Genomic DNA, 22,137 nt, shown 5'->3' on the forward strand with positions numbered 1-22,137 from the left:
GAAGCAGTGTACCATGGGATACCCTCTTAGCCCAGCCAGTCAGAGACATTTGAGCTAGTAAAATAGGCCGAGTCGGAGCCAATATTTGGCTCCGAACCCACGGGTAAGAATGTAGGCGAGATAGGACTACATAACATCATCTACATTTATGGTAGGTACACAACTGTACTATATTCATCATGTTTCACTGTTGCAGTCATCACACTTGGGTTGAATCCCAAAGCTGAGGTTGGGAGGCTGGGCCTAAACAGAATTAGGAGTGGCTATGAGGCCCTGCAGAACTGCAGTGGCACAGCCTGCTCTGGATTTAGAGTAAAGAGGTAAGTGGTAGTGCTTTGTGAAAGTGTGCACTGAAGTCCAAGTTGCAGCCTCCAAAATATCCTTGGTTGGTACTCCTCTGAGGAAGGCTGCAGAAGTGGCTGCTGCTCTGGTTGAATGTGGCCTAATGCCCTTAGGCACTGATTTGCCATGTTGTGAATGGCAGAAATGAATGCAGTGGCCTATCCATTTTGAAATAGTCTGCTTTGAAATAGCCTTTCCTTGTGATCCTGCAGCATATGCCACTAAAAGTTGCTCAGTCTTTCTGAAAACTTTAGTTTTGTCCAAGTAGAAGCGTAACTGCCTGTGTATGTCCAAAGAATGCAGACGTCTCTCTCCTTTATTCTGTGGGTTTGGATAAAAGGTAGGCAAATGAATGGTTTGGTTAAGAGCCACACTGGACACTACCTTAGGCATAAATGTTGGGTTTGGCCTTAGAGAAACCCTGTCCGGATGGAAAATAATAAAAGGTTCCACAGCCATTAATGCCTGTAACTCTGAGACTCTTCTTGCTGAAGTTATTGCTAGGAGCAGAGCTGTTTTCCATGATAAGAATTTTATCTCAGCTGTATTGGCTGGATCAAAAGGAGGCAGTGTGAGCTCTTCCAAGACAAAGTTGAGGTCCTATGCAGGTATTGGTGCTCTCCTTGGAAATGTTATTTTTTGGCCCCTCTGAGGTACTGCCTTAGCAGTGGATGTGAAAAAATAGGTGGGTCCGTATTGTAATGAGCTGAAATGGCAGAGGCATGGATCTTAATTGATGAGAAGGATAGGCCTTTGTCCAGCATCTCAGTTAGGTATTGTAAAATCTGAGGAATATTTGGTACAAGTGTGTCAATTCCTTGTGCCTGGTTCCAAGCACAAAACCTCTTCTTTCTGCGTAAGATTTTCTGGTGCTGGGCCTCCTGGCCTCCAAAATAATATCCATAACCGCTTTAGAGAGAGGTGTGTTCTGAATGGTTACATTATCCGCCATGCAGCCAGATTTAGGGTTCTGAGTTGGCTGTGCAGGATCGGATTGTTTTGCTGGGTCAGTAAATGAGGAATTTGAGGCCATGTCCAGGCTGGGCCTTGAGACAAGCTCTTTAGGATTGGATACCAGTGCTGGCGTGGCCAGTCCGGGGCAATCAGTATTATTTTTGGATTCTCGTCTGACCTTTAGGAGTACCTTGGGGAGGAGAGGCAGTGGAGGAAAGGCATATATACTTTAAGGTTTCTCCAGCTGAATGACAGGGCATCCATTTTCCATGCTTGTTTGTGATAAGTCCTTGTGCAGAATCTCTGTAGTTGGCAGTTGTGAGGGGAGGCAAATAGATCTATGTCTGGGCATCCCCGATTTCCTTGTTATCATGCTGAAGATTTGTGGATCTAGTTTCCACTCGTGAGGATCCATGAGGTTTCTGCTTAGTTCATCTGCCAGCGCATTTGTTTTTCCTGGCAGGAATTGTGCTTGCAGGTGTACTTGATAAGTCAATGCTGTGTTCCACAAAATCATGGCTTGTCTGCAGAGGGGGTAAGAATGTGCGCCTCCCTGCTTGTTTATGTACCACATGACTGTAGTATTGTCAGTCTTTATCAGCAGTTGTCCTGGATGAAATAGATCCTTGAAGACTGTCAGGTTATTTTGTACAGCTAGCATCTCTTTTTGATTGATGTGAAGATGCCTTTGGCTTGCGGACCATGTGCCCTGAATACATTTTCCTGCCATGTGGGCCCCCAGGCATAATCTGATGCATCTGTTGTTAGTGTTTGCCTGGCTGTGGGTAAAGTGAATGGCTGTCCCTTGTTGTGGTGACAGGCCTGTGCCCACCATCGAAACTCCTGTTGCAGGCGGGGAATGAGGGTAATTAATGTTTCCAGGCTGTGGCAATGTTGAGTCCAAACACTTTTTAGATACCATTGTAACTTCCTCATATGCAGTCTTGCATATAGAATTAGCAGAATGCAGGATGCCATGAAGCCCAAAGCCTGCAGAATTTTTCTTGCAGATAACTGGGTCTTTGTTGCCATGCTTTTGAAGTAAGAAGTCAGTTTCCTTTGTTTGTCTGGCATGAGATAAGCCATCTGGGCAGTTGTATTTAAGCTTGCACACAGGAATATTATCTCTTGAGAGGGTACTAGTTTTGATTTCTTTTCGTTTACTGTGTACCCTAGGCAAATTAGTAATTTTTTTACAAACGCCAGGTGCTATAGTAGAATGTCTTTGTTGTCTGCTTGAATAAGGCAGTCGTCCAAATAGGGATATATTTGAATTCCTCTTTGTCTGCGAAATGCAATTACTGGTGCCAGGCATTTTGTGAAGACCCTGGGCGCAGTAGATAAGCCAAAGGGCAGTGCAGAGAATTAGTAATGCATTGAGCCAGCTATGAATCTGAGGTACCCTTCTGCAACTGTCTGATTGGGACATGCAGGTATGCCTCTTTGAGGTCCAAAGTTACAAGCCAAGCCTTCTTGCCCAGCATGTGCAGAAGCTGCTGCAGAGTCAACATTTTGAATTTTGGAACGTCCAAAAAAGTGTTTAGAATTGACAGGTCCAGAATTGGTCTCCAGGCTTTGTCCTTTCTTGGTACTAAGAAAAGTCTTGAGTAAAATCCTTGTCCCTGCTCTTGTTGTGGTACTGGCTGAATAGCCCTCATGCCCATGAGAGATGAAACTTATTTTTGTGCCTCTGCCCATTGATTGTGTGGCAGGTCTGGCATACCTTTTGCCTTTGGAAGGGTGTGAAAGTGAAACCTGTAGCCCTGAGAGACTACATTTAAGACCCATTTGTCCTGAATGATCATGTGAAAAAAGTATCTGTGAAAAAAGTGCTAGCTTTCCCCCTAAGGGTGCTGCCAAAAGATAAGTGCTTGGCATTGGCAGAGGAAAGTCATTGGGACCGTTTCCTATATGGCTGTGATTTGTCTTCTCCGCTTTTGGAGGTAGAAACACCCCATTGTTTGGGCCTGTATGAACCCTGGGACTGTTTTCTGCCTCTAGGGCGTCTGTATCTGCCTCTTTGTGGCCTGTCTGACACCGGAAAGGACCAATTCTTAGAAGGCCAGTTCCTGCTAAATCTGGGTGGTTGTACCTGTAAAAAATCCTTTACTGTCTGCATAGATTTTGCTTTATCCTCCATTTTCTTTAACACCTCTTCTGCCTTGACACCAAACAAAGTACCATGCTGTAATGGAGCATCCAATAATTTTGCTTCAACATGATCATGCCTTCTAATGACAGAACCTGTAACACCGGCCCTGCAAGAGGCCTCCAATGATTCAAAACCACATTGCAAAGTATGGTTTCCCACTTGTTCAGCTGCATGCAATAAATCCTGCATTTCCTTGTTTTCAGAACATTCAGAATTTGTCAACATTTTCTGTTTTAGCAGTGACATTAAGTATTGCTGATATTTAAGCACATGACACTGACAATTTAAAGCCCTTACAGCCAAGGTAGCAGAAGTGTAAACCTTTTTCCCCCATCTGTCCAGTGCCCTAGAGTCCCTATCTGAGGGGACAGGGTTTTTTGCAGTAGAGGCCTTGAACCCTTTGGGACCCTGAGATATAGTTTCTGTGTCAGCAGCAGGGTTTTTATATAGAAATTTATGAGAGTCTGGAACCCTGTAGCATCTGTCTGGCTTAACAGGTGCAGGAGGTAAAGAGTCGGGAGAAAGGCCGGATTCTGAAAATACATCATCTACAATGTCTAGACCAGGTGGAATAGCAAGAGGTCTGTGCTGAGGTAGTAGAAGAAAGTCCCTGAGCCTTTTCTTAGATTCTGAATAATCTTGGCTCTCCCAGTGGAAATGCTCCCTCATGGTATGCAGGGTTTCCCCAAAGGAATAATCCTTAAGAGGAGAATCTGAAGGAATAGATTCTACGGAATCAGAATCCTCATAGGGAGGAAGAGAGTATCCCTGTTCTAAAGAGGAGTCAGAGGAAATGGAAACGTGATCAGAGGAATCATATTCTGTGTCTTGCCTAGGCCTCTTATCAGGAGGGGGATGGGAACCCCTGATCAAAGTAATTAGGTCTTCGGCCATTTTAAGCATCTGTTTCTTAGGCATGGAAGTCTGTCCAGGAGAATGCTGTACTTGTTTCTTTGTCTTTAAAGCTGTTTTAGTCTTTGCATTGGAAGCTGAAGTTGGCTTGATATATAACTGTGTAGGTCTGAAAACACCCTCAGAAGCAGATGCCTGCTCAGCGGCTCCGGACCCATCTGAGGGAATAGTTTCAGAGTGTCCAATACCTTGAGTATTCAGAGGCCTAGCTGTCTATACGTGGAAGTTGGAAGCGGCCTGTGGCTCTGAGGTAGCAGGCGTCAGGGGCTGCGAAAGCGCCTCACTGAGAACCGGCGACTAGCCTAGCGGAGGCCTCATTGCCAGTTTTGGAGCTCGGATGCCTGTCCTTTTCTTTGCGCTTTTTATGAACTCCGGTCGTCGGCTGTTCCGACGGCATTATATAATTAAAACTTCGGCCAAAGTAATGAAAAGCAAAATCGAACCGACACTTAATAGTGCGTTGGTTAAATCTAGCACAAAACCGACAGCTAGCAATGTCGTGGTCAGGGCCTAGGCAAGGAATACAGTAAAAATGAAAATTCTTATGAGGTATTTGCTTCCCACAAGAAATACAATTGTTAACTTTTTCTGACATCGGTCAGGAGCAAGAAAAAAGTTTCCCCATCGGGGTACTTAGCTTTATTGAAGACTTCGGATCTGAAATTCAATTTCGAAAAGAAAATCTCAGGAGTCGGCCAACCGACACTTGTGAACTGCTTATGCTTCAGGCACCGCGTGGCGAGAAAGACTGAAGAAAATGGCGTCGGCTGTATCTTTTCTACCCCTGGTGCACTGACGTCAGGGAAGAGGCGACGGCAACCGACGCTGGACAAGGACTTTGGAATTCAGGCCGACTGCAGGTACCTGCCAGCAGGATAACCCAAGTGTAATGACTGCAACAATGAAACACGATGAACATTGTGTTCAAAATCGATAAGTCCAGTATTAGACGCCAGGCATAGTCTTTTCTGGGTACCAGGAACAATCTTGAATAAAAACCTTGTCCTTTTTCCTGTTCTGGTACTGGATGAATAGCCCCCATATCCATGAGGGACGTAAAGTACAGCTGTGTACCTACCATAAATGTAGATGTTCGAGTGTATTCACTGTTGCAGTCATTACACTTGGGTTATCCTGCTGGCAGGCGACCCGTAGTCGGCTCGAGTTCCAAAGTCTTGGTCCGGCGTCGGTTGCTGTCGCCTCTTCCCTGACGCCAGTGCGCCAGGGGTATAAAAGTTGCAACAGACGCCATTTTCTTCAGTTTTTCTTGCCCCAGATGTCAGGTGCCCCCAGATATGAAGGCTGTAAAGATAAAAAATATGCCAAACAACCATGCATATATCACTAAAAACATTTTTTTCTTCTAAAAGCAAATACACCACATAGGTTGTATAGAGTTGAGAAGTACAGAATAGCCCCAGCAAAGAGGGGCATGGTGGGTGGGTAACCAGGACTGCAACAATGAATACACTCGAACATCTACATTTATTGTAGGTACACAACTGTACTATGTTCACTGTGTTTCACTGTTGCAGTCATTACACTTGGGTACAATCCCAAAGCTGAGGTAGGGTGGCTGGGTCTAGATTGGATTTGGCGAGGCTAACAAGCCCTGCAGAACTGCAGTGGCAAAGCCTGCTCTGGATTTGGAGTAAAGAGGTAGGTGGTAGTGCTTGGTGAAGGTGTGCACTGTGCTCCAGGTTGCAGCTTCTAATATGTCTTTGGCTGGTACCCCTCTGAGGAAAGCTGCTGAAGTGGCTGCTGCTCTGGTAGAATGAGGCCTAATACCCTTAGGCATAGATTTGCCATGTTGTGCATAACAGAAGCGGATGTAGTGTCCTATCCATTTGGAGATTGTCTGCTTTGCAATAGGTTTTCCTTGTGATCCTGCAGCATATGCTACAAACAGTTGCTCAGTTTTTCTGTACGCTTTTGTTTTGTCCAAGTAAAATCGTAGCTGCCTGTGTATATCCAAAGAGTGCAGAAGTCTTTCCCCTTTATTCTGGGTATTTGGGTAGAAAGTAGGCCATTGAATAGTTTGGTTTAAGGCCACATTGGAGACCACTTTTGGCATGAATGTTGGGTTCGTCCTTAGAGAAACCCTGTCCTGGTGAAAAATGAGGAAAGGTTCCACAGCCATCAATGCCTGTAACTCAAACTCTTCTTGCTGAAGTTATTGCTAGGAGCAGAGCAGTTTTCAATGACAAGAATTTTAGATCAGCTGTGCTGGCTGGTTCAAAAGGAGGCAGTGTTAGTTTTTCTAAAACAAAATTGAGGTCCCAAGTAGGTACTGGTGCTCTCCTAGGGGGTCTTGTATTCTTTGCCCCTCTGAGGTACTGTCGTAGTAGAGGATGTGAAAAAATAGGAGGATCCGTATTGTAATGAGCTGAAATGGCAGAGGCATGGATTTTAATAGAAGAAAAAGATAGGCCTTTGTCCAACATCTCAGTCAGGTATTGTAAAATCTGAGGCATATTAGGGACCAGTGGGTTGAGCCCTTGTGCCTGGTTCCAAAAGCACAGAATCTCTTCCATTTTTCCGCATAAGATTTCCTAGTGCTGGGTCTCCTGGCTTCCAAAATTACATCCATAACTGCTTTAGAGAGAGGTGCAGTCTGAGTGGCTACATTATCTGCCATGCTGCCAGGTTTAAGGTTCTGAGTTGGCTTGCTGTGTCAGAAGATGAGGAATTTGAGGTAGAGGCCAAGGCAGGCCTTGGGACAAAATCTTTAGGATTGGGTACCAGTGCTGGCGTGGCCAGTCTGGTGCAATCGGGATCATTTTTGGCCTCTCTTGTCTGACTTTTAGAAGCACCTTGGTGAGAAAAGGCATCGGAGGGAAGGCATAGACTGTCAGGTTTTTCCAGTTGAAAGATAGAGCATCCACTTTCCATGCTTGAGAGTGATAAGTCCTTGTTCAAAATTTCTGTAAATGGCAATTGTGAGGGGAGGCAAATAGATCCATGTCTGGGCGTCCCCATTCCCTTGTTACCATGTTGAACACTTGTGGATTTAGCTTCCATTCGTGAGGATCCATGAGATTTCTGCTTAGTTCGTCTGCCAGTGCATTTTTGGTTCCTGGCAGGAATTGTGTTTGCAGATGTACCTGGTAAGTCAGTGCTGTGTTCCACAAAGTCATGGTTTGTCTGCAGAGGGGGTAGGAATGTGTGCCCCCTTGCTTGTTTATGTACCACATAACTGTGGTATTGTCCGTCTTATTGTCCTTGATGTATTAGGTCCTTGAAGGCTGTCAGGGCATTCTGTACAGCTAGCATATCTTTTTGATTGATGTGAAGATGCATTAGTTCCTTGGGCCATGTGCCCTGAATACATTTTCCTGCCATATGTGCTCCCCAGGCATAATCCGATGCATCCGTTGTTATCGTCTGCCTGGCTGTAGGTAAGGTGAAAGGCTGTCCCTTGTTATGGTGACAGGCCTGGGACCACCATCGAAACTCCTGTTGTAGGCAGGGAATCAAGGTTATGATTGTCTCTAGGCTGTGACAATGCTGAGTCCAAACACTTTTTAGATACCATTGTAGTTTCCTCATATGCAGTTTGGCATATGGAATTAGTAGAATGCAAGATGCCATGAAACCCAGGGCCTGCAGAATTTTTCTTGCAGGGAGCTGGGTCTTTGTTGCCATCATTTGAAAGTAATGAGTCAGATGCCTTTGTTTGTCTGGCATGAGATAAGCCATCTGGGTAGTTGTATTTAAGCTTGCACCGAGGAATATTATCTCTTGAGAGGGCACTAGTTTTGATTTCTTTTCGTTTACTGTGTACCCTAGGCAAATTAGTAATCTTTTTACAAACTCCAGGTGCTTTATAAGAATGTCCTTCCTCTCTGCTTGAATAAGGCAGTCGTCCAAGTAGGGGTATATTTGAATTCCTTTTTGCCTGCAAAATGCAATTACTGGTGCCAGGCATTTTGTGAAGACCCTGGGCACAGTAGATAAGCCAAAGGGCAGTGCAGAGAATTGATAATGACTTGAGTCTGCTATAAATCTGAGGTATCTTCTGCACGATTGTCTGATTGGGACGTGCAGGTATGCCTCCTTGAGATCCAAAGTAACTAGCCAAGCCTCTTTGCCCAGCATGGGCAAGAGCTGTTGTAGTGTTAACATTTTGAATTTTGGAACATCCAGGAAAGTATTTAGGATTGACAGGTCCAGTATGGGTATCCATGCTTTGTCCTTTCTGGGTACTAGGAAAAATCGTGAGTAAAATCCTTGGCCATGTTCTTCTTGTGGAACATTTTGAATTGCTCCCATATCCATAAGAGCTGCAATCTGTTTTTGTGCCTCTGCCCATTGGTTTTGTGGCAGGTTTGGCATACCTTTTGGTTTTGGAAGCGTGTGGAAGTGGAACCTGTACCCTTGAGAAACTATATTCAACACCCATTGGTCTTGGGTGATCATGTGCCAATTTTTTGAGAAAAGTGCTAGCTTTCCCCCTAGGGGTGCTGTCAACTGGTAAGTGCTTGGCATTTGCAGAGGGAAGTCATTGTGACAGTTTCCTATAAGGTTGCGACTTGTCTTCTCCTTTGGGGGCTGAAACACCCCATTGTTTAGGTCTGTAGGAGCCTTGGGGCTGAGATCTGCCTCTTGGGCGTCTGTATCTGCCTCTTTGTGGCCTATCGGACACTGGAAAGGACCAATTTTTTGAAGGCCAGTTCCTGCTAAAGAAATCTTTCACAGTTTGCATTGACTTTGCTTTATCCTCCATTTTCTTTAAAACCTCTTCTGCCTTAACACCAAACAAAGTATCATGCTGTAGTGGAGCATCCAATAATTTCATTTTAACATGGTCAGGTAAACTTTGTTCTTTCAACCAAGCATGCCTTCGAATAAATGATCCTGTAACTGCGGCTCTACAAGAATCCTCTAAATGAATCAAAACCACATTGCAGAGTATGCTTTCCCACTTGTTCAACTGCATGCAATAAATCCTGCATTTCTTTACAGTCAGGACCTTCTATATTTGAAACCATTTTCTGCTTTAACAATGACATGAGATACTGCTGATATTTAAGCATGTAAAACTGACAGTTTAAAGCTCTTACAGCTAAAGTAGCAGAAGTGTAAACTTTTTTCCCCCATCTGTCCAGAGCTCTGGAATCCCTATCTGAGGGGACAGGATTTTTGGCAGTGGAAGCTTTAACCCCTTTTGGACCCTGAGAAATAGTTTCTGGGTCCGCAGCAGGGTTTTTGTAAAGAAATTTATGAGAGTCAGGGACCCTGTAGTACCTGTCTGGCTTTACTGGTGCAGGGGATAAAGAATCTGGAGACAGACTGGATTCAGAAAAGACATCATCAACAATATCAAGTAGAGGGGGGATAGCCAAGGGCCTGTGCTGAGGCAATAGAAGGAAATCTCTGAGCCTTTTCTTGGATTCTGAGTAATCCTGGCTCTCCCAATGGAAATGCTCCCTCATGGTGTGCAGGGTCTCCCCAAAAGAGTAATCCTCAGACGGTGAGGCTGAAGAAATGGACTCTTCAGCATCAGAGTCCTCATAGGGAGGGAGAGAATAGCCCTGGTCAGAGGGAGAATCAGAAGAAATGGAAACCTGATCAGAGGAATCATAATCAGTGTCTTGCCTAGGCCTTTTGTCAGGAGGGGGATGGGAGCCCCTGATTAAAGTAATAAGGTCTTCGGCCATTTTAAGCATCTGTTTCTTAGGCATGGATGACTGTTCTGGAGAAAGCTGCACTTGTTTCTTTGTCTTTAATGGTGTTTTTGACTTTGCCTTTGCTGCTGTAGTAGCTTTAATTGTAAGCTGTGAAGGTCTGAAAACACCCTCAGAAGACTGTGCCTGCTCAGCGACTCTGGACCCATCTGAGGGTATATTTTCCGTAGGCCCAATACCTTGAGTTTCCACAGGCCTCGGTGTCTCCACGTGGCTGTCGGTTGCGGCCTGTGGCTCTGAGGTAGCGGGTGTCAGGGGCTGCGAAAGCGCCTCACTGAGAACTGGCGAACCGGCGACTGGCCTAGAAGAGGCTTCGTTGTTGGTTATGGGCCTCGGATGCCTGTCTTTTTCTTTGTCTTTGCGGTTTTTTATACATTCCGGTCATCGGTTGTTCCGACGGCATTATGTAATTAAATCTTCATCCAAAATAATGTAAAGCAAAATCAAACCGATGTTTAATAGTGCGTTTATTAAATCTAGCACAAAACCGACAACTAGTGACATCGTGGTCAGGGCCTAGGCAAGGAATGTAGTAAGAGTGAAAGTCCTCATGAGGTATTTGCTTCCCACAAGAAATACAATTATTAACTTTTACTGACATCGGTCTGGAGCAAGAAAAAGTTTTCCCAATGGGGTACTTTATTGAAGACTTCGGTTCTGAAATTCAATTCTGAAAATCTCAGGAGTCGGCCGACCAGCAATTGCGAATTGCTTATGCTTCGGGCACCGCGCGGCAAGAAAGACTGAAGAAAATGGCATCGGTTGCAACTTTTATACCCCTGGCACACTGACGTCAGGGAAGAGGCGACAGCAGCTGACGCCGGACCAAGACTTTGGAACTTGGGCCGACTACAGGTCGCCTGCCAGCAAGATAACCAAAGTATAATGACTGCAACAGTGAAACACGATGAACATCTTGTTTCTGAGCCTCCGCCCATTGATCTGGCCAACTGTTTGGAATTGGCAAAGTATGGAAATGAAATCTGTACCCCTGGGATACTATGTTTAATACCCACTTGTCCTGGGTAATTAACTGCCAATTTTGAGCATGAAGTGCTAATTTTCCCCCCAAGGGGGCTGGCAAAAGATAAGTGCTTGGTGATGGTAGAGGGAAGTCATTGAGACTGCTTACTGTAGGGTTGTGCTTTGTTTCCTCCAGATTTGGAGGTGGAGGCACCCCATTGCTTTGACCAGTAAGAACCCTGTGATTGGTATCTAGAGCCTTTTGAGCACCTAGATTTGCCTTGAGAGGCTCTGTTGGACACAGGAAAGGACCAATTTTTAATAGGCCAGTGCCTACTGAATCTGGGTGGCTGCACTTGTAAGAAATCTTTTACAGTTTGCATAGATTTAGCTTTGTCTTCCATTTTCTTTAAAACCTCTTCTGCCTTATTACCAAACAGAGTATCATGCTGTAAAGGGGCATCCAACAATTTAGTTTTAACATGATCAGGCAGATTTTGCTTGTTGAGCCAGGCATGCCTTCTAATCACAGATCCAGTAACTGCGGCCCTGCAAGAGGCCTCCAAGGAATCAAAACCACATTGCAAAGTATGCTTTCCAACCTGTTCTGCTGCATGCAATAATTCCTGTAATTCTTTATTTTGCACATAATCAGAAATCAACATAATTTTCTGTTTCAATAAGCCCATAACATGCTGTTGATATTTAAACATATGAAACTGGTAATTTAAGGCCCTAATTGCCAAGGTTGCAGACGTATAAACCTTCTTTCCCCATGTATCCAGCACCCTGGAATCTCTATCAGAGGGGGTATGATTTTTGGCTGTAGAGGGCTTTACACCTTTGGGACCCTGTGAGACAGTTTCAGGATCAGCAGCAGGATTTTTTAACAGAAATTTATGGGAATCAGGAACCCTGTAATATCTGTCTGGCTTACTAGGAGCCGGAGGTAGGGAATCAGGAGCCATGCTTGATTCTGAAAACACATTATCAACAATGGTTAATACAGGAGGTATAGCCAAAGGCCTATACTGATGAAGAAGGAAATCCCTAAGCCTCTTTTTTGATTCAGAGAAATCCTGACTCTCCTAATGAAAATGTTCCCTTAAAGTATGCAAAGTTTCTCCAGAGGAATAATCCTCAGGAGGAGATGCAGATGGGATGGATTCTTCTGCATTTGAATCCTCATATGGTGGTATAGAAAATTCCTGATCAGAAGAGGAATCAGAAGAAATGGAAACCTGATCTGAAGATTCATAATCAGTGTCTTGCCTAGGCCTCTTAGCAGGGGGGATTTGGGAACCCCTCATCAAGGTAATTAAGTCCTCAGCCATTTTGAGCATCTGTTTTTTTAGGCATATGGGCCTGAGCACGTGGCTCATGTGTCGTTTTTTTTAGACTTAGAAGATGATTTTGATCTTGTTTTTCAAGCTGGCATCGGTTTTATATAAAAATGTTGAGGCCTGAAAACACCCTCAGAAGCCGGTGCCTGCTCAGCGGCTCCGGACCCATCCAAGGGAGACACATCTGCAGGTTCAATACTCTGAGAATCTCACGGCATACCGGACTCCGCATGGCTCTCGGTAGAGGCCTGCGACTCAAAAGTAGCAGGTTATCAGGGGCTGCGAAAGCGCCTCACTGAGTAACGGCGAACCGGCGACTGGCTTAGGAGAAGCTTCGTCGTCGGTTTTGGACCTTGACGGTCTGTCTTTTTCTATGCGTTTTTTGTGAAATCCGGTAGTCGTTTTGCTATCCGACAACATTTTAGGGCAATTAAATCTGGATCCAAAATATTTAGAAGCAAAAATATTCTGACATTTAATAGTGCGTTGGTTAAATCTAGCACAAAACCGACAGCAAGGCATGTTATGATCTGGGCCTAGGCAAGGAATACAGTACAAATGAAAATCCTTATGAGGTATTTGCTTCCCACAAGTAATGCAATTATTAACTTTTACTGACATCGGTAAGGAGCAAGAAAAGTTTCTAGCGGGTTCTTAGCTTTAGTTGAAGACTTCGGTTCTGAAACTCGAATGCGAAAATTTCAGGAGTCAGCCGACCGTCATTTGCAAACTGCTTCTGCTTTGGGCACTGCGGGGCAAGAAAGACTGAATAAAATGGCGTCGGCTGCATGTTTTATACCCCTGACGCAGGACCCAATACTTTGTTATTCAAGCCGACTGAGGGCAACCTGCCAGCAGATTACCCAAATGTAATGACTGCAACAGTGAAACATGAAGAACATCATCTGTTGTCTGGCTATTAATGGAATTGGAGAAACCACTCCATCAGTTTGAGGTCTGAGATATCCTGATGAATCATACCTGCCAGGTGAGACAGGAGATCGGGAATTGGATCCAGAATCCAAGGTTGATAAAGCAGATGAGGACATAGGAATGCGAAGCAAATCTGTTGAGGCCAATAAGGTGCAATGAGGATGACTTGGCTCTTCAACCTGGCAACTTTCTGAAGTAATTTCAGGATTAGGGGAACTGGTGGGTAAGCATAAAATAGACTGTAAGCCAATCATGGAGAGAAGCATCCCTCAGTGACTCCCCTGAATGGAGAGGGGGGTTAGGGCAAAGTAGCAGCTTCATTTATTGTTTAAGGGAGAAGCATAAAGATTGCAGCAAGGCTGGCCTTACTGATGGAAAATCATCCAAACCTCTCAACTGCACAGATTTTCGCAAAATGTCCAGATTTTTGCCTCATATTTTTGGTCAGTTTTTCATAAAATTGTGTTTTTCCGACAAATTAGTGGCAAATAATTAAAGATTTAAGTTAGAAAATAATGACAGACATTTGAGTTTCAGACTTCATACCCTTAGAATATTCATGCTAATTCAAAACAAAGAAGTTATGTATTCACCGTAACGTTCCATGTTTGTTGCCCTTGATCTTGCCTTCCCTTCTTATTGTTTGGATTCGGAGGTGATCCTCAGCTGGCCGTATACTATAGCTCAAGAGCTTTTACTGGCTCGAGGCTAGACCCTATCTCAGCATGCCTAGCAGTAGTTACCCAGATCTCATTTGTGATGACCTAGAACTAGACTATCGTCTGGGTACAAAGATAAGCGACCCCCGACTGCCTCCAGAGCAGGGCAGTTGGGCCTCCTTTCAGGAGTGCTGGTAGGGTTGCTCAGAGAAGTGATGTCTGTCACCCTGATATTGTGGACCCCCTCTTCTGTGAGGACAGTGTCTTCCACTATTACCCCCTCCCCTGCCTCTGGAGGGAGGGGGTTCACCATGTGTGCCCTGAAAGGCTCCTTGGCCTTTCCGGAACCACATCCCCCCCCTTTGACCTTTTGGATAAGGTCGGGTAGGGGTGGAAAAACGGACTCCGACGGCAGACAGAGTCTTTCCCTCCTGTTCACACCTGGTTAAGGTTTCCTTCACTTTAGGCCCCAAAAAAGGATGTGCCATCAAAAGGGGAATTTATGAAGGATGACTTGAAGGGCTCCACAAAGGAACAGAAGCGCATCCAGGAATGTCTTCTGAGAGCGATTCCTGCACCTGCTGCCCTACTTGTTCATCAGCTGCATAGGATATGAGACACATGGATGAGTTGACAATAGAATTTAGGGTAGAAAGCTGGGCAGCATATCAGAGGCACCTGCAGCTACTGTACCCTGAAGAGTATCTCCCAACTCCTTAAGGAGATCGCTTTGCAACCTAGTAAAATGGGTTAAGTAGTTCAGTGAATGGAGAGCAAAAGTCGTTGAACTGTACATGTGTTTCCTATATCTATCCATGATCCTAGACTCTTTATTAGGAGGATGGATAGATGAGGAAGTCTCAGAAATTTCCTTTTTGGTGGCCGCCACCACCATAGCATCAACGGGGACTCCTTTGATTAAGAATGTTGTGTCTGATGGGGCTGATATAAACTTGCTAGGTCTCCTAGGGACAGGCTCCATGGACTCCAGTGACTCCCACACCTTTCAAGAAACCAACTGCATGAGCTCATCGAAGGGCGGAGATACCTAAGAGGAGGAGGGTTGAGATCCGAAAGCCTTCAGGAGAACTGACTCATCCTCAGTAGGGTTTTTGGACTGCCAATCACCCCTCTGCCCAAGGATCTCAAGTATCTCAGCAAAGGAGATATACTCAAAGGAGGGCCATGACGACCCTTCTGACTCATCCAATTCAGTATCAGATGTTAAAGACTCCTATGGGGAGTCCAAGTGTCTCCTCTTGCACAATCTCTTCCTGGGAATCTCCTCAGTGAAAGCCTCTGGGGAGGTCTCGGAAGAGCAGGGGGCATCCTGTGGGGCTACCTGAGGCTCTGGGTCTCAACGCTTAGACTGCATGATGGAAGCAGACAGACGCTTTGGAGGATGAGGAAGCAAGGCCTGAAGTCAAGGATGTCATGGGGGACAAAGCACTCCTCATGGCCTCGAAGGCACCACGGCTCCGATGGGAAGGAATCAGCGGATCCGAGGGAATGGTCAATCCCTCCCCGCACAGAGGCAGTGGGGTCCGAGCCGGAGGTAGGAGCTGAGCTCATCCGAGCCGAAGCCCCGAGAGGAAGAGTCGGCACCGACAAGTCGGTCCGACTATCCTCCCTGGATCCGACTGGAGAGTGTCAGCTCCTAGACTCCCCGGTCGGCGCAGAGGATGTCAGAGTGGATGGAGCCAAGGACACTGGAGCAGGTCTCGACAATAAAGGCTCCATGATCAACAGGTCTGCTTCTTCGGTCTCCGAAGGCCGGTACGGCTCAGAGTAGTAGCCAAAGCAGGAGTAGTGGTCTTCGGCTCCGAAGCCGCTTTGCTCGGAGCAGACAACAACTTAGCAAGGCCTGGTGCCTGTAAAAGCTTCTGCACCAATCAATCCACATCCAAATCTGAAAGGCTGACAGATGACCTATAACAATGCACCGATGGTGCCGAATGAAGCAATGGTGACTGAGGCACTTCGGATACCGGCTCCAAGGCTGTGGGCCGGCTCCGAAAAGAAAAGACAGTCTGTGGAACCGATGTCGCACAGTCATTAGATTATTTTGACTTTTTGGAATGCCTGGAGTCCTTAGATTGGATAGATGACTTAGAGGACTTAGAAGATTTGCTGGCCACATCCTGGTCACTCAAAGCCTCTTGAAAGGGGTGTTTTAACAAGCCCCTGTCCATTAACTTCCTTTTCCTCTCTAATAAAACTCTGGATGAAAAGGAATGGCATATAGCACAAGATTCTTGTAAGTGGACAGCCCCTAAACAATATACACAGGCAACATGTCCATTTTCTGATTGCAGTCCGGACATTTTTTAAAAATGGACTTGGGACCCATCAGTCAAGAATGAACGGCAAGATTGAACAACTTCACATCAAGGGATTCCTCTCGATCCTCCAGGAAGAGGGAAGGATGGTGGGATGCAAGAAGGAAGATGAGATCAAGGACAACAAACATGGAAAGTTATGGTGAGTACATAACTTCTTTATGTTATGTTGTCCATATCTTGTCTTCATTCTTGCTGTTTGGGACAGCGTCCCCAGCTCCCGATTCTTGGGTGGCTCACTGGAAAAAACTCTTTAGGACCGCGAACAAAAGGATGCCCTGTTCTGGGAGGCCACATCTACTTTGTAATGAGTGATAAAGGTATGAGGATTAGCCCATGTAGCTGCTGCACAGACTGAATCCAAAGGCAGTCTGCCTTGAAAGGCAACAGAGGTAGCCAAGGCCCTTATTGAGTGCCCTTTAATTTTCCCTGGAAGTTTTGTTTACTCAACTCGTAGACATGTTTTATAGTATCTGAAAGCCACTTTGATAAAGTCACCTTTGATACTGCACAACCTTTTTTAGTGTCTGCAAAGGATATAAACAACTGGTCAGATTTTCTAAAGTCCTTGGTCCTGTGTAAATAGAAATGCAACGGTCTATGAATGTCCAACTGATGAAGCTTATACTCTGCCTTGTTGCCATGACTGAGGAAGAAAACAAGACGCTCTATGGATGGATTCAAATTGTAGTCAGAACATGCCTTGGGTAAGAAAAAGGGGCTGGTTCCGAGAGAAATCCGATCTTTATGGAAAATCAAGTACGGGGACTAATAATTAAGGCCTGTAATTCTGAAACTCTTCTAGCTGAGGTAACTGCAACCAAGAAAAGGGTCTTCCAAGTCAGAAATTTGACTGGACAAGAAACAGATGGTTCAAAGGGAAAAAGAATTAGAGCATCTAAAACTAAATTTAGATCCGGGGGGGGGGTTCTCTTATTGGAGGTTTTAAGAGGGTAGTACCGCTTAGGAATGCCTTGCATAACCTATGGGACATGATATTGGACCCCATTACTCCCATTTGGAAATTAGAAATGGCAGCTAACTGAACTCGGATAGTAGTTGCAACTGCTCCGCGGTCAAAGGTTTCAGCAAGAAATTCCAGAATCTTTGAAATGGGAGCAGTAAAGTGATCAACCTGATTTTTGTCTGCCCAACAAGAGAACCTCTTCCATTTACTAGCACAAAGTTTCCTAGTAGTGGGCTTATAGGATGAAATCAAAATGCGTTCAACTGCCAGAGAAACATCGGGAAGTCTGGCTAAGACCGGAAGTGGAGAAACCAAGCTGTGAGCTTCAGAGTTTGAATAGAAGGATAGGAAGCCACCGACTGATGCATCAAAAGATCTGGCGCTGGGTCTAGGATCCAAGCCTCCCCCTGCAGGTGAAGCCAAAGGAATGGGAACCATATCTGACGAGGCCAGTAAAGGGCAATGAGGATTAGCTTGCAACTCAATGACTGTGCTTTCTGAAGAACCTTGGGGATCAGGGGAAAAGGTGGGAAGGCGTAAAGCAGTCCTGAGGGCCATTCGTGAACAAGTCCGTCCCTGGGTGCCTGTCCTGGTGGTGGACTAGGGCAAAGTAGCTGCTGCATTTGTTGTTGAGGGGGGTGGCAAACAGATCGCAGCATGGCTGTACCCATTTGGGAAAAATCAAGTTTGCAACTTCCTGCTTCAGGGACCACTTGTGAGGCATCAGGACAGCCCGACTGAGCTTGTCCGCTATCATGTTGGATTTCCCCAGGATGTGCGTTGCAACCAAAAAGCGTTGGGAAGACATCGCCCACTGCCAAACTCGTAGAGCTTCTCAACACAAGGGGTAAGATTGTTTGTTGATGTACCATACTACCGACATATTGACCACCTGAATTGCTATAGTCCCTGTACGTAGAGAGTCCTGAAGTGCTTGCAACGCCAGAAGCACCTCTCTCATCTCCGAGACATTGATGTGCAAGTGGCACACGTATTCCTGCCAAGTCCCTTGAACAGTCTTGTCCCAGATAATGTCCCCCCCCTATCTGGGAAGCATCCGTGGTCACTGTGGCTACAGATTGGGGGGGGGGGTAGAAACGGCCTGCCTATTGTTACCATAAGAGAGTGAAGCCATCACTCCAGATCCTTTTTGCAGGATTCAGTGATCAGAATCTTGTGTGACATGGGTAAATCCTGGAATGACCATTGTGCAAATAGGAGCCACTGTAGAATTCTCATATGGAAGTGAGCCACAGGGACCAGAGTGATTGCTGCCACTATAGAACCCAGGACCTTGAGGACAAAGCTTGCTTGAATTCTCTTGTGTGAACAGCATGACAACTTGGCAATGGATCGTTAATACTCTTTCTTGAGGCAGCTTTGCTATCATGGCCCTTGTGTCTAAATCTGCCCCTATAAAAGGAATATATTGACAAGGCAACAAGGCAGATTTTTCGTACTTTATGGTAATCCCTAGTTGAGAACAAGAGAGAATTGTGGAATCCTTTGCCCTGATTAGTTGATGCTCAGTGGTGGCAGTAAGGAGCCAGTCATCTCGATGTGGAAACACCAGGAATCCTTGATGCCTCAGGTGAGCCGCAGCTACTGCCATGCATTTGGTGAACACCCTGGGGCTATAGTGAGACCAAAGGGCAGTGGTCTGAATTGATAATGACTGGCTCCCAGCCAGAAGCGTAGATATCTCCTTGACCGTCTGTCCATTTTTATGTGGTAGTACGCATCCTGGAGATCAACAGAGCACATCCAGTGGGTCCTGATCCAGAAAGGGAAGAATGGACTGCAGTGTTACCATCCAGAACTTTGTTTTCTTGACTGATTTGTTCAACCTGCTGAGATCCACTATGGGTTTCCAGTCCCCCATTTTCTTTGGAACTAAAAAGAACCTTGAGTAAGTTCCGGATCCGATTTGGTCTGCGGGGACTTCCTGGGTGACTCTTTTTCTTAGCAACCTTTGAACTTCTAGGTTTTCTTGATCCCGAAGACTGGGTGGAACATCTGGGATAGAGTGTTGTCTTTTTGACAGGGGAAGTTGGAAGAAGGGGATATTGTAACCTCAGGATATTATCGATAGTACCTATGTATCTTCTGTGATTGTCTGCCAGGCTTTTGGGTACAAGGATAATCTCCCCCCCGACTGTCTCCGAAGTCAGACAGTCAGGCCTCCCTTCAGGAGCGCTGGAATGGCCTACCAGAGAAGGTATCTCTGTCGCCCTGATTCTGCAGATTCCCCCACCACGAGATTGGTGTCTTCCATTATTTCCCCTTCTGCCCCTGGGGGATAAATCTACACATGTTCAGGTGAAGCTCCCTGGGATTTCTGGAACCACATTTTCCCCCTCTTCTGGCCTTTAGGATAAGGTCTCGATGGAGCAGAAAAACATACTCCCACGGCAGAGAGAGTTTTGTCATCCTGTTTACACCTGGTAAGAGTCTCTTTTACTTGAAGCTCGAATAAGGACGAGCTGTCAAAGGGGCCATTGGTAAAGGAAGACTTGAAGGGCTCTGCAAAATGACAAAGGCGCATCCAGAAGTGTCTACATAAGGCCAGCCTTGTGCCTGTTGCCCTGTTCACCCCATCAGCTCTGTAAGAAATTAGCAGCATGGAGTTAATCACTGAAGTCAAGGTCGCAAGCTGAGAAGCTGCCTTGTCCGAGGCTCCAGCAGCTGTAGGATCCTGTAAGGTATCTCCTAACTCTTCGAGGAGATCCCTTTGAAGCTTTGTAAAGTGGGACAAATAGTTCACCGACCTGAGTGTAAAGGTCGCTGAAGAAAACATACGGTTCCCGTAGCTGTCCATTGTACGAGACTCTTTATTCGGTGGATGGACAGATAAAGTTTCCGCTAATTCCTTCTTGGTGGCTGCAGCCACCACCACAGCATCATCGGGAACACCTTTGGATAAGAAGAGTCTGTCTTCAGGGGCTGTAATGAATTTATTGGGCCTCCGCGGAACTGGTTCTATCGTGTCTGGAGAGCTCCACGCCTTTCAACTCACTATGTGTAATAGCAGGTCGAAAGGAGGAGACACCCAAGAGGTGGAGGGTCGGGAACCGAATGCATCCAGGTACACTGACTCATCTTCAGAAGGGGCAAGGGACTTCCAGTCACCCCTCTGTCTAAGGATTTCTAAGATGTCTGAAAAACAGACATCTTAAGAGGTGGACCATGGGGACCCTTCTGAGTTATCCAAGTCTGTGTCTGATGTCAAGGACTCAGGGGAGTCCACATGCCTCCTCTTGCAAGTCCTCTTCTGAGGGATCTCCTCAGAGGGATGCTCAGGGGAGGTTTCAGAAGAGGTGGGATCACCCAATGGGGCATCCTGGAGCATGGGTCCCCTACGCTTGGGGCAGAGGGGAGGCTCAGAGGCGGACACCGGCACTGAAGGCAAAGGAGCCAATGGAGCCGAGGGTGGAGCTGTCTCAGCAGACAGCACGCTCCTCATCACCTTGAAAGCATCGTGGTCCCGACCCGAAAGAGTCTCCAGCTCCGAAGAAGCTGGCGACTTCCTCCAAACCAAGGGTGATGGCTCCGAGGTTGATGTATGAGCTCAGCTGACCTGCGCAGAAGCTCTGAGAGGGAGAGTAGGGTCGGACAAGAGTCCGATGCCACTCCCCCCCTCGGAGACAACAAGGGAGCGTCAGCTCCCAGATCCCTCGATAGAAGGGGCTATTGAGGAGATCGGAGCAGAAGTCAGAACCAAAAGACTGGAGGAGTTCACTGGAACAGACGGTTCCACCACTATGACTTCCATACACTCTGGCTCCAAACTCAGAGGAGTCGGAGGAGGAACAGAGACAGTTGTTGTTTGGGCTGTCAGCACCATTTCTGTCTGGGATGGGCCCAAAAGTATTTTTGTTTATACTGGTGTCCTAAGAAGCCTCTTCACCACCCTCTCCACATACATCCGAGAGGCTCCTGGATGACTGAGAGGAACTGCCTGCCACAGATCGTAATAAAGGAGATTGTGGAGCAGACCGCACCGGTTCCAAGGCAGGAGACCTGGAACGCTTGTGGGACCTTACTGGCTCTGAAAACACAGAGGGAGCCTTAGGTGAAAGTGTCTTGTCGGAACCAACAGTCGGGTCCGACTTAGCTTGTAGCTTGCCCTTCACCTTAGATGGGACCAAACTCGGAGCCGAAGAGGATGATGGCTTGGGTTTTTCCACTTTTTTTGCTGGCTGAGTCCCCTCCATAACAGCATCAAAGGGGCCCTACAGTAAACCTCTCAAGATTAATTTGTTTTTTGTCTCCTGCAGGACTTGTGAACTAAATGCGTGGCAAATAGAACACGAATCCTGCAGGTGAACAGGTCCTAATCAATATACGCAACTCGTGTGCCCATCCATAAGGGGCATCTTTTGACAGCACGAATCACACTTTTTGAAACCCGAAGGTTTCGATTCTTTGGCAGTATCTTTAGACATAATGACAAACAGCACTATGTAAAGCTAGACAAAGAAAAAACTACCACAAGATGACTAGGCAATAACAGACAAAAAATATATATTTTTTTCTTTTTAAACAGACAGGAAAGAAGAGAAGGGGGAGAGCCTCTAAGTTAAACAGTGAACTCCCCACCTAAGGAGAGCCTCTAACTTAAACGGCAACTCCTTAAAAGTTAAAGAAAGCAAGAAAAGGGGAAGAACCCTCTAAGTTAAATGGGTCTAAAAGGGGAAAAAGGCCAGAGAGAAAAAAACGGTAATTCTCCAAGAAATGCAAGTCACTCGGATGGGATAGGGAAGGTAAATGAAGTACAGGTACTAATAACAAGTTAGAAGATAAATAAGAAAATGTTTTTCAAAAATATAACGAATAGAAAAAACAAAACACTTAGCCTGAGCCAGTATCCACAATCTCGACACTGC

General features: G+C 45.9%; 1 protein-coding gene across 1 annotated transcript in view; it reads right to left on the reverse strand.

Moving 5' to 3' along the window:
* The window catches only part of TAX1BP1 (Tax1 binding protein 1), a 1,493,491-nt gene that overhangs the window by 273,880 nt on the left and 1,197,474 nt on the right, over positions 1-22,137 (reverse strand). The window lies entirely within an intron of this gene.

Source organism: Protopterus annectens, chromosome 3.part1 (assembly GCF_019279795.1).
Source record: "Protopterus annectens isolate FY-2018-M chromosome 3.part1, PAN1.0, whole genome shotgun sequence".
NCBI lineage: Eukaryota > Metazoa > Chordata > Ceratodontiformes > Protopteridae > Protopterus > Protopterus annectens.